We start from the raw sequence: 12062 nt of genomic DNA on the forward strand, positions 1-12062 counted from the left end.
GAATGTCCTGAACACAGCGTTAACCTTAACATACAATCTACATAGTTTCTTCCCTAGATACAAATACATAAATACGAAGTTTATAAATGTCAAAAAAGGTTCAATAAGGGAGTGGAATAAATAAACTGATAGACCTCAAAATTTCGGGTAATGCTTGATAGTAATTTGTTATATAGTCATTTTATAAGCAAAAGTTAGCATAGTCATCGATTAAAAAGTGCACTTCTACTGATGACTTTTGGTTTAAGTATTTCTAGAATATTGAACGTAGCTATTCTATTCTTAAAAATGATAAGGCCTGATAAGAATCAGAGCCTATTAAGTCAGAAGTCAAACAGCTTGCCGGGCTTAAAATGCTCGGGAATAAACTGACGGGCGAAAAAAATTGATTCTTTACTGTGGCATCTTCATTTGATGGAGCTCAAATTAATTATCAAACATCTATCTAAAATATAATTTTCCACGTGGAATTCAAATCATTCTATTTAAATTTCTTATTCTATTCACGGTTGTTAAAATAATTTATCTGAGCTGTACTAAACAGTGAAAACATTGGAACTCGACTCGTTCGGGATGTTCTAATCGGTTTTCAGGCAAACAATCTATTTCTGATTCTCTCTTAAAAAGATATATTATGTCATGTTCTTTTTTTTGATAAAAATTATAAGCTTATTTAATTATGCTTGATGTAACTTGCTCAAAATGAATATGCTAAAATGGGACAGTATTCGTTGCTACCTTGTGAATATGATTATGAATCTATAACAAACCACTCGTAAATTTACTGATAAGCTGGACTGCTGTAAAAGCCTGATAAGAACGTCTATCGGCAGACGTTCGAGCTGTCGTAATTGTTAATCTTAATTAAAAAGGTTGCGATTTCCTAATTAAAAAAGTACACAGCCCAAACCGTAACAGCTAGGAAGCTGACTGGACGACTCAAACAATCAGTAGAAGTTATTGGGTTTTCTCCCAAGTGGATGAAGTTGAAGATTAAAATTTAAATTTAAAACATTTCCATTCTACGATAACGTACACATAATCATGTAGGCTTTGACAAACCGCCAGCCGCCAACTAATATATTGTGTCTACCTGATATATTGTGTCTACCTGTCTACCTACTTGAACCTCATTCAAATGGGTATACGCGTTGTACTGGTATATTTAACAGGTAGACGAGAGCATATCTGAAATCATATAGAATTTGTTTTCTTGAGCGGAATATGAAGAGCCAATACCTTAAAGCTATAAGACCTAAAGACTTGCAATTTAAAATATTTGTTATATCTATGAATGGCAAAAATACCACTTTTAAATAAAAAATGCTGATCGGGTGGTTTTTCCTCCCAAAAGTCAAATAATAGTAGGATATTCATTAAATGGTCTCTGCCAGATTTGGAAATCTTTAAATTTTAAAAACTGTGGTTATGATACTTTTCAATTTTAGATAACATCGATACGATATGTGATAAATCATCGCGAAAAAACACTCGACCCGAATACCAATATTTTTTGCCAATTTTCGCCCATACAAGCATTTGAATTGTGGGGAACTGTCTTTAATGATTTTTAAACGCAGTCAGTAAGGTTACAGTTTTTAGGCTGTTACGGCTTATACGAATCAAGCTTCAGTCTATCAGGACAAGCAGTTAATTACATTACAGTTAAATAAAGTAAAACAATCCTTGTTTACATTTAAAACCTACCGTAAGTGTTATCTGCCAATCGACCCAAAACACGACTCAACATCAAATGTTTACTCTGGGTGGTAGATACCCTTACTGAATGCAGTTACCGTAAATACACTTTCCTTTCAAAGAGGTGCTTTTAGACTTATATATAAGAAGGGGACTTAATATATATACAACCTGCCACACCTCATGCACGATTTACGACAATAGTTGTCTTTGCAGGGAATATAATAAAAATATTACAAGCTGTTGGGCTTCGGCATCTACCTGAAGCCTCGGCTTAATTTGCTTTGACTTTTAGTAATTTGCATAAATACGAGCTCCACCATAAATCTCAAAAGGGGGCCCGTGCAGAGCATGTGTCTGCGGGTAGATGTATCCTCTACCATGTTGTTGATGCCATGCATTTGTTATGATTTCTGTATTCATCTGCGAGCAACAATAGCAATAAGAACCAGTATAAATGCGAAGGCATTGGATAGTCATTTTTTCAGGGATGACGGCGGCAACCAAAGCGACATGTTAAGGAATTGCGGTTCCTTCTAAGGGGGCGTTACGGCCACGGCCAATGGCAATAATTTACCATCAGCACCAGCCGTAGGTAGACTCAAATGTTAATAGTCTGACAAAGCAGGGGCTATCGTAAACGCTTGACACGCAAATACATTTCTGCCCATGAGCACGGAAGCAAATAAAATAATTCTGTTTTGTTAACTATTGGATTAACTTGAGAACATATCAATGAGTCGTGGGGAAGTGTTGAGCGCAAATCAAATCAATTGCAAGATGATATTGACAGAAATGACCTCATACCGAGCTGTTCACTTAACGATCACAGCACATAACATAATATACGTATATTTATTACATTAATTTTATTTATCGAAGCTAAAACTGAATATTTTATTTTTTTGTACCCCTAATAGCGTTGGCAAAGACGATGGTTTGTTCTCTACGACGATGGTGAGCTGACTTATTCAGTGGATGATTATGTAAGTACCTTGCCGTTGTTAGAATTAAAACTTATGTGCTGTCAGAGATACAAATATTTGTAGTCTCAGAATGCTTATCACGTTGAAGAAACTAATTACGACATTGCTCTAGATTTTACCTGTGCCGTCGGTGACAGTATTCCAAATGAAATTATAATAAAGCTTATAAGCTGTTCGCAATGTGAACAGAATATGTTTAATTTAGCGGAATATCCGTCCGGCTATTCCTCGGATGAACGCCTTTTATTCCGAATGATCCATATCATCAGCCAAGTCCGATTAGCCACGCTTATCTAAAAATCTGTCTTTTCACAGCAGGCAGAACATATCGGTTTTATGTTTTAGGAGAGAGGGAAACATTTTACACAGTAATTGTCAGAATTCTCTAAGATTTCGTTTGTTTGCAGCCCGAGACAGTGCCACAGGCTTGCATTGATATGACCAAAGTACTCGAAGTGAGCAGTGCCGAGGAGGTTACAGGCCATACAAACTCGATTGCCATAACTGCACAGGACCGCGTGACCTTCGTCAAGGGCATTAGTCCAGATGAGTCGCAGTGGTGGCTCAATATATTAACTGGCTTTCCCAAATGCAAGGGCCGCCACAAGCGCAGCACCACACTGCCAGGCGGTCAGATCAGCTGCCTAAGGCAGTCCTCGAATGTGGACATGGCAGTCAAGTTGGGCAACCGCCATAGCTCCTACCACAAGGACACGCTAACGTCTTCGCAGTCGGCCGGCAATCTGCTATGTAGCCTCGACGACTCCAGCTCGCCGAACACAGTTAGTCTCTCAGTCACTGCTATGGCAAATGACGACGAGGACGATGGGGTCGAGACAGGCGAGGATGAGGAGGACGAAGACGAGACTCAGCAGCGGCAAGTTTCAAACTCAAGGAAGACAAAAACATCGTCTTCATCGAGCTGCCATGGCGGACAGGACGAGAACAATCGCAATGCTGGCAATGAGATCACAAACCGGGGTAAGTTTTTATTCACAAATCAGTTGCTGTTTAAATCCAGTAAAGCAATCTACCATACCTGCATGACTTCTGATTTTTAAGACTACTTATGCAATAACGAATTATGAGTGTATAAACACCTAAATCACTAGTCAGCTTCCCAAGTTGTCCCTCTTTACGAGCAGACTTGATACGCACACATTTTGACATAGCATTTATCTGGCACTGGGTAGTCATTGATGTACATAAACAGCAGCAAACATATGTATGTATGTACATATGTTCGCGACACGTTGGTATTATAAAGATGATAAAGTGACTTTTACTTTTCGCCTCAAAGCATTTATTTGCACAATCTGTTTTATGATTGTGATTTTATACGCCCTTCCTTATCGAGGCATGTTGTAGTTTTTGTTTTTGTTTTAGTTTTTTTATTTTTCGCTGCCCTCTTTGTATCGGCTGCTATAATTTTTATGATCATTTATGGCTTGCAGCAATCAAAATTATCAAGCACTGCCCAGACAGACTCTGAGCTGGGTGGCATAAGGGAGGCGATGCGTCGCAACGGCTGTGCAGACCAGCGGAGAAGGGGCTGCGGTCCGTGCGTGTAGCTAGTTAAAGACCCAGCTACAAAATTAACCTTGAATTCACACAGTAACAACAACTCAAGTCACAAGCGTGCAGCAACAGGCCACCTTTTCTCCAGCTTCCTACTTAATGGTAGGCTTCATAAATTTTCTTTAGATCCACCAGACGCATACAATGGCCAAATGGCCCCTGCCCTTGCCCCAGCCCTTGCTTAGGCTTGCAGTAACTTTGAGTTCTGGGCTCTCTAGGCTCAGTCTGGTAATTGCAGTTACTGTGAATGTTCCCACATGCCTTGCTGTAGGATACTTGTTCATGGAAAAATGATATTCACGCTTAAATTATAGTGTATCTGCATCGTTGTTCAGTTCATCGTTGTTGCTACTCGGGGTTGTTGGCCCACAAAGAGTTGCATGCATAGGTTCAGGCCGTTACTTGATCCTCGCCAATCTTCGAGGACTTGCCACATACAACAAATCTCAATATTTATTTGATAAATTGCCAGTTGATGACGAGCCTGCAGGCGGTAATGGCAAATTCTAGCTAAAACCGGCAAAGAAAACGAAAGAATACAGAAAATAAGCTAATAAGTGCTTGACTAAAGATGTTTTGAAATAAATTTTAATTAACCAGAGCACAGTTGTTAAGAACGTAGACGAACAAATGATCAGCAAATATACATAACTAATGGGTCGAATCAAGAATTAATAACTGGAATAAATGTTTTCCGTCCATATGCTCCTAGTTTCCGTGCAGTACGAGTTTGTTTCCGATAATCGATAACTAACCCCGTTTTCGATAAATCGATATCGATGACAGCATATTACATTCATTTGCCTCTTTACCCATTTTTATTTGGCTCAGGGTATAATTAATTTTTATTAATACCTAACATATACTGACATATTAACCAACTTATTATTGATGCGCTCTGGATAATTATGCAGAATGCACAATTAAAGGAAAATTAAATATGTAGCTAAGAGAAACAAGGGGCAGAATCATATGAGGCTGCGGCTTGTAAAACTGTTCAAGCGAGGGTAAGGAAGTGAGAGTGAAAGAGACAAATTGCTGTAGACTTGCACCACCAATAACCAATCAATATTCATAAGGACAGCGAGTATGTTTACTGGCAGACGCCAAGCTCAGTTTATGCCAACGTTCCAGTCAGTTAGAAATTTTTCAAAGTCATGGTATAAGGCTTGCCTTAGGCTGCCTTAGGCTAGGTTGGCCAAGCAACTATTGCCCAAAAGATGTGCCCGGACTGGCAAATGAACTTGGAATTTGATTATTTATTATACCAAGGCGGAAGCTGTCCATGACTGAGTGGATTGTTTGAAGTGGCTTAATTGCAGTTTTCATTAATCAAACGTGTGTAATTAGAGATGTGTGGCTGAGAAAAGAGTTTGTCCAGACCAACATATAGTCCCAACATTAAGATATGTAGCTGAAATTTTCACTCAGGAATATTTCGGATTTAGGGTGAGTACGAACCCTGTAGTAGATTTTTGTTATAATACTTTCTTATTTAATTATAAAATGATTACAATTGTAAAAAAAAGTGTGTTTTTGCTCTTGTTTAATTGAAGAAATGCACTTAATATAAAGATACATGAATTTGAGTAAGCATATCAGTAATGGGTTTCTAGGTTAGCCTCTATTAGTTTATAGGTTGAGCCGCAAGGTCTTGACAGTTTTAATGCTTAATATTTCTTCTGCATTGGATTGGTAATAAATAGTTAGTGCGAATGGACGGGGTATGATTAGTAAGCTATTCGGTTTAAAAAATGCGAAATAAACTGACGGCTTTGGCTGGTCCCTGTGTATGTCTGTTGTGATTTTGCCTGCTTGTATTTATAATATGATAGGCTATATAAATTCAGCTACAGACATACATGCTTACCTTTTGGAGCTGAGCGTAATCAACGGCTACTCAGTGGTCGTTGCCTTTCTTAAACGACTGAGACCGACAAGTCGGCTAATTAAAGGCATGCCCCACCATTTAGCACAGTAACCTTGAACCTGCCTGGTGAGTCAGTCCCTCAAGCAAAGGCGACCGTCGTGATCCAACTGATGCTGGAGCTCAGCATCTGAGCTTACGGAGAAAGAAGTCTTCTTTTTATTTTTGTGCCGGGCCCACAACTAAATAATCAAGATAAACGCAGGGAGTTCGACTGTCCGAAAAGTTGGCTAAGAGTTCAACCTGTTCGACTGACCGAATTGAGGCCCACTCAAGCACAGACACGGTTGGTTTTAATGGCGAGTTGGAAATTTTTATGATTATCATAATAAAGCGAAACGGGTCCAGCAAAGCCAAGAGGCCTTCTAAATATATATATTTTGTAATCATATATATTTATGGGACAACTGCAGCAGCAATGCCTCTGATAGTTGCCAATGCATCGTTTGCTCGTTTGGGTGTTAATAAAATTATGGCACTAGCTATCTCGTCACTCTCTTACGAGAACGTTTTACCATGTTATCGAGCATCTTTTCGCAGGGATCCTTTTACCATTCAACTCGTTTTTACAATTTTCCTATATTTGCACACAAATAACTTACCGCACATCGGATTATGGCTCTATGGATGGCACAAGTATTTCCAGGGAAATGGAATCCTCAAGCAAGACTAGAACCAATTTTAATAAATGGCCCTGATAACTGAATAGTTTATGAGCAATCAACATGCCTATTCGTATTATGTTTTGCGCTTCTTCAACAAACACTTGGGGCACTTAACTTCCAATCGAGGGCTCTTATTACTTTTTTCCTTGGGAACAAAAGACATATGGTCTAGGCAGAGGGTCGGCTCAATAATTTGATATCAATAATTGACTTGCAAAAATGATTCTGCTTGCAGTGTCTCAACCCACGGGCTGTTTGCTGATCGAGGACATGCGACGAGATGAGAAATCCATCAAGGACATTGCTAACACAAATCTAAGTCAACACCAGAACAAGCGTTGGTCTACGGCTGTCAACAATGCCCTAAACAATCACCATCATTACCAGTACCAGACATCGCGTGATGAGACCGATTTCCAAGTGACGTCCACCGGCAAATCGACGAGCGCAAGCTCCGAGCAAACGAGTGTCAATCTGAGACCAAAGTCATTACCATTGGCGGCCAACTCAACGCCAGCAATTGTATCTGCAATAGTCAAAAAGATACCCACAGTGTTGGTGTCCCAGCAGCAACAACAACAACAACAACAGCAGCAGCAGCAACAACCTAAGCAAGGAGTAGAGAGCGCAAAAAACGGAAAAGCCGGCGCCCGATTGCAATTGCAGCTAAAACCCGCAAAGCATTATCAGCACGAACGTGGCGATCCCGATGGCGGTTGTAATCTGGACGAGCTGTGCGCCAACTACCTGGCCAAGGCGGATGAGCTGAGACCTGCGAGCAAAGCCAATAAGTGCACAGTGTCCAACAAGCCGTCAGCCAAAAGCCTAAAGGATACGCTTAACGCGAAAAAAGGCTGGTTAATGAAGCTGGATAATCGGACGGGCGAGTGGAGCAAGCACTGGTTCACGCTATGTGGTGCGGCGCTCTTCTACTACAGAGATCCGCTGTGCGAGGAAAGGGGCGTACTCGATGGCGTCCTGGATGTCAACAGCCTTTCGAATGTAGTGGAAGAGCCCAGCGCCAGCAAACAGCATGCCTTTCAACTGATTACCTGGGACAAGCAGCGCCTGTTTTCTAGCCGGCCTCTCGCCCAGCTCGCGCAATAGTTGGCTGGTCGCACTGAGGAGTGCGGCAGGGCTACCGCAACAGTTGGAGACTTCGCCAACGACGGTGACGGCCATCGGTAATTAAGCCGAGCGAAATTGAGCAGGACTTTATTAAGGCACAGCTTCAGGACACACCCGCTCAGCTCTAGTCCGGCCACGCCTGGAACCCCGGCAAATGCACCACATTTCTCCTCTGATGAGGAGTACCGCACGGCCTCTGAGGGCGGTCGTCGGGACAGCCTCGACTGGGGCTCACCGCTGTCACCCTTCGCCACCTGTCTTACGCAGCTGTCTGCGCAATCGCAGCTTGGCTAGTCTGCATAAGCGCAGCCGCAGCTCTCCACCCAGCTCGCGCCGAAGTACGGTCGATAGTGTGGCCAGCGATGAGCTGCCATTAATGGCCGTGCCCGAAGAGATGCGGCCAGACCGCGAGCTCAAGCAACAATGCGAAACGTTGCGTACCGAAGCCAAGCTGCGCGAGGCACGCATGTCGGAGCTGCTCACAACACTGCAGCGCACGGAGCAGGAGCTCACGGCCCGGCTGCAGGAACAACAGCAGCAGCTGAACGGTGAACTGGCGAGTGCCAAGCAAAGTGCAGCGGAGCTGGTGCATAGCCTGAGCGTGCAGCTGACGGAGAGTCAGTGTACTATCAAGCAGCTGGAGGATCGTCTGGCGCAGGGCATTGAGGAGAACGAGAGCCTGTACAAGCGACTGCGCGAATTGCAGGCGACAACAACCAGGTGGCCCAGTCTCAGCAACTTGCAGCGTCACAAAATGAAGCGCATGGACTCACTCAGTGATCTGACCACGATAAGCGATATAGATCCGTACTGCTTGCAGCGGGACTCGCTGGCCGAGGAGTACAATGAGCTGCGCAGCCGCTTTGAGAAGGCGGTAAATGAAATTCGTGCTATGAAACGTGAGCTTAACAGTCCCAGAACCAGTACGATGCGCTCGAATTGATCCAGACGGCACTGCAGCAGAAACTGGAACGCAGCCAGATGGAAGATGGGGCCCAACTCAATTGATGGCTGCACGGATTCAAGATTTGACGATCAAGTACAGCACTTCAGAAGCGCCAGGTGCGAGCGCTTAAGCAGAAACTGGCCAAGTCCGAACGAAGGCGGTCACTCTCATTAAAAGGCAAGGAGCAACTGGAGCTTAAGCTGACTGAGCTCCAAAGAGAAACCGTGGAGCGCAAGCCTGCAGCTAGCACTGTCCCAAGCACCGAGTCCAGCAGCGATTCCAGTATTCAATCATCGCCCTTGAACTCCCATCTGCTGCAGCGTCCTGCATAGTCTAGAGCATGTTCTGCTCAGCAGTAAGGAGCGGCTAGAACAGAGTCTAAACCAGCTGCAGCTGCTGCGCGCGGGCCATCGCAGTCGTCGATCCGTTTCGCCCCTCAATGAGCGCAAGGACGGACTTAGACATTGGAACGTGCTCTTACCGAGACCTGCGTAATGGTCAGCGAGCAAATGGAGCTCTCGTGCCTGCAGGATTCCTGCCATAAGTGCTGCGAGTTTCGGCAACGCGTCGAGAAGCTGACAGCACTTCATCAGCAGACCGAGACGGACCTCCACGAAGTGAACAGCTGTTGGAGCAGCGTGAAACGAACTGGCGATCGCACTGGAGAAGTGCGCCAGCCAAGAGCAGGAGCAGCAGAAGCTGTTGAAGCAGCGCGACGAGCTAAGCGACGAGCTGGGGCCGACAGCAGGAGCGTTGCAAACGGATGGAGAAACGTCTCGATCTGCTCGAAAGAGAGCACGGCAAACAGCTTGAGTGCCTCAGGGAGTTGTATCGACACGAACATGCCAATGTCGCCGATGAGCAGAGCTTTCGCAAACGTTATCAGACGGAAATCGAACAGCTGAGGGTATGTCACCATCTTCAAGTCACTTTATTCTTAAAGCTATATCTAACAATTTACATTAAAGACACTCTGCGAGAAGGGCCTGAGCGCTATGGAGTCATCGCATCGTCGCCTAATCTGCGATATGGAAGAAAAGCACAAGCAAGAAATTGAGCGTCTGTTGGCGGAGAAGGAAACCGCTTTAGCTGAGGAAACACAGGTATGTAGTCGTAACTGCATTAGCTTCAAGCATGATCTCAACACCTTTAACCCTAGGCAACATTGGCCGCCCTGGATGCCATGCGTAAGGCCCACCAGAGCGAAGTGCAACGTGAAGTGGCACGCTTCAAGGCGGAATTTCTGCATCAGGTACAGCGAGGCGAACACATGCGTGGAGATGGCGCTAAGCTGAAGGAGTAAGTGACCACAGTCTGCCCAGCTCGAACACTATTAAATTATTTCCACACTCTTTTTAGAGAGGAGCTCGATGAGCTGCGGCTAGAGATTTTGTCATTTTCCGAGAAAGTACTCCATAAAGTGCGTGGAAAACGCTGCGCTTGAGGAAAAACTGCACCTGGCCAACGGCAAGTTGAGGCACTTCCAACAAATGCAACAGCTGGAGCTGAGGTAAACGCTTTACAAGTAAATGTTCGAATACAGCTCACTCATTTGACTCTTATCAAAGAAATAGACAATTTCGCGCACACTGGCCTCAGATGATCCTGGCAGCGATGTGCACTTTGTCCAGGGGCTGACGACAGGTTCGAAAGAGGACGCTGCATGCCAAGATAGCGAGGTAAGCCCTGCTTTGTTCGTTTTTGGAATCGTAAGATAGCTAGATATATAACTGAGCGCAGCTTTTACCGAAATTGTGGCAAAACATATAGTACACTGTGCAACAAATATCTGTGACTAACACTAAATTAGACAAAACCAAACAAAAACTAATACACTTTGTTACCATCTTCCACAACACAACATCACAACCAAAGCCTGTTCAGTGCCCACCACATATTATGGTTGAACCAAACACAACAAGAATCAATCCAACAGCATCTATAGACCCAGACACAGACCACGTAACAGCATCGAGAGCGCCGACAAAATGGAGCAAAACCAGTTTGTGATACCCTCCAATAAGCTCAGTCGTTCCCAAACGTCTGCCACAAGCAATTCTGATTCCGGCAACGATATCGAAAGCACTGGCGAAGAGCTAGCCTATGAGCCGTGCTACAAGCCCTGCGATATATTTGCCATATATCAGAATCGTTTATGTTTTCAAGGTAAACGAAATGCATTTCACTTTCCTATTACGTTGGTCTGCGCACCGCCGAATAAGAATCTCTTTTCACTGTTTACACGTACTTCACTGTCGCCCTCTATCTATCTAATCTCTTATCTCTCCCTACTGCAACGATATATGTCCACGTGATCTATTAGTTTTTGGTGTATAAGATATAACTAATGTTGTTTTTCCATTAACATACGGCACACACACGAACACATATGTCAACACATTTATTCGTAACATTATATTTGCATATACCAAAGTATCTAACATGAATTTTCTGTGTCTCTTTTCAAGGTCTAAAACCGAGCTCAACGTTTGGAAAGAATTTACGAAAATCCACTGCAAAACCAACATCACCAGCATCATCATCAGCATCAGCATTAGCATCAGCATCGGCATCAGCATCAGCATCAGCATCAGGTATTAGAAGCCTGCCCAATTCAAAGGGACCCAGTCACAAACGAATATATAAAACAGCTGCCGTCATTAACATACAGCAACAGCACAACCCCGACAATGCAATACAAAAGGAAAAAGCACAATGAACAACAATGAAATAATGAAAAACAAAACGAAAAACAAAACAGTTGAAAATGAAAAACCATAACCAAGAACGAACAACAACAAAACCAGTGGAATAACCAAAGAATAATTAGTGCTAATAATAAATAAATTATTATAATAAATATTTAACATATAAAAATAACTTAAACCAAATGCAAAATCGAACGGAAATACATAAATATAAACATGGCTAATAAAGATGATGTTGGTGATGTTGCTGCAGCTTCTCGTAACTAAGAGCGAGAACGAGAAAAAGATTGAGTTATACTAACAACAAAACAAATGTTCGCCCCCTTCCGCCGTAAGCTGGAAAGGACGTTGAGCAATGGAAAAACTAATCATAATATCCACAGCACAATAACACTTACAACAACAAAATCATCGTAAACTAGCCAC

At 43.1% G+C, this 12062-nt stretch overlaps 1 pseudogene; it reads left to right on the forward strand.

Annotated features, from left to right (window-relative positions):
• The window catches only part of LOC116651627 (protein outspread-like), a 49292-nt pseudogene extending 37460 nt beyond the window's left edge, over window positions 1-11832 (forward strand).
• The last annotated feature ends 230 nt before the right edge of the window (window positions 11833-12062 follow it).

The sequence above is a fragment of the Drosophila virilis genome, unplaced genomic scaffold, assembly GCF_030788295.1.
Source record: "Drosophila virilis strain 15010-1051.87 unplaced genomic scaffold, Dvir_AGI_RSII-ME tig00000049, whole genome shotgun sequence".
Classification (NCBI taxonomy): domain Eukaryota; kingdom Metazoa; phylum Arthropoda; class Insecta; order Diptera; family Drosophilidae; genus Drosophila; species Drosophila virilis.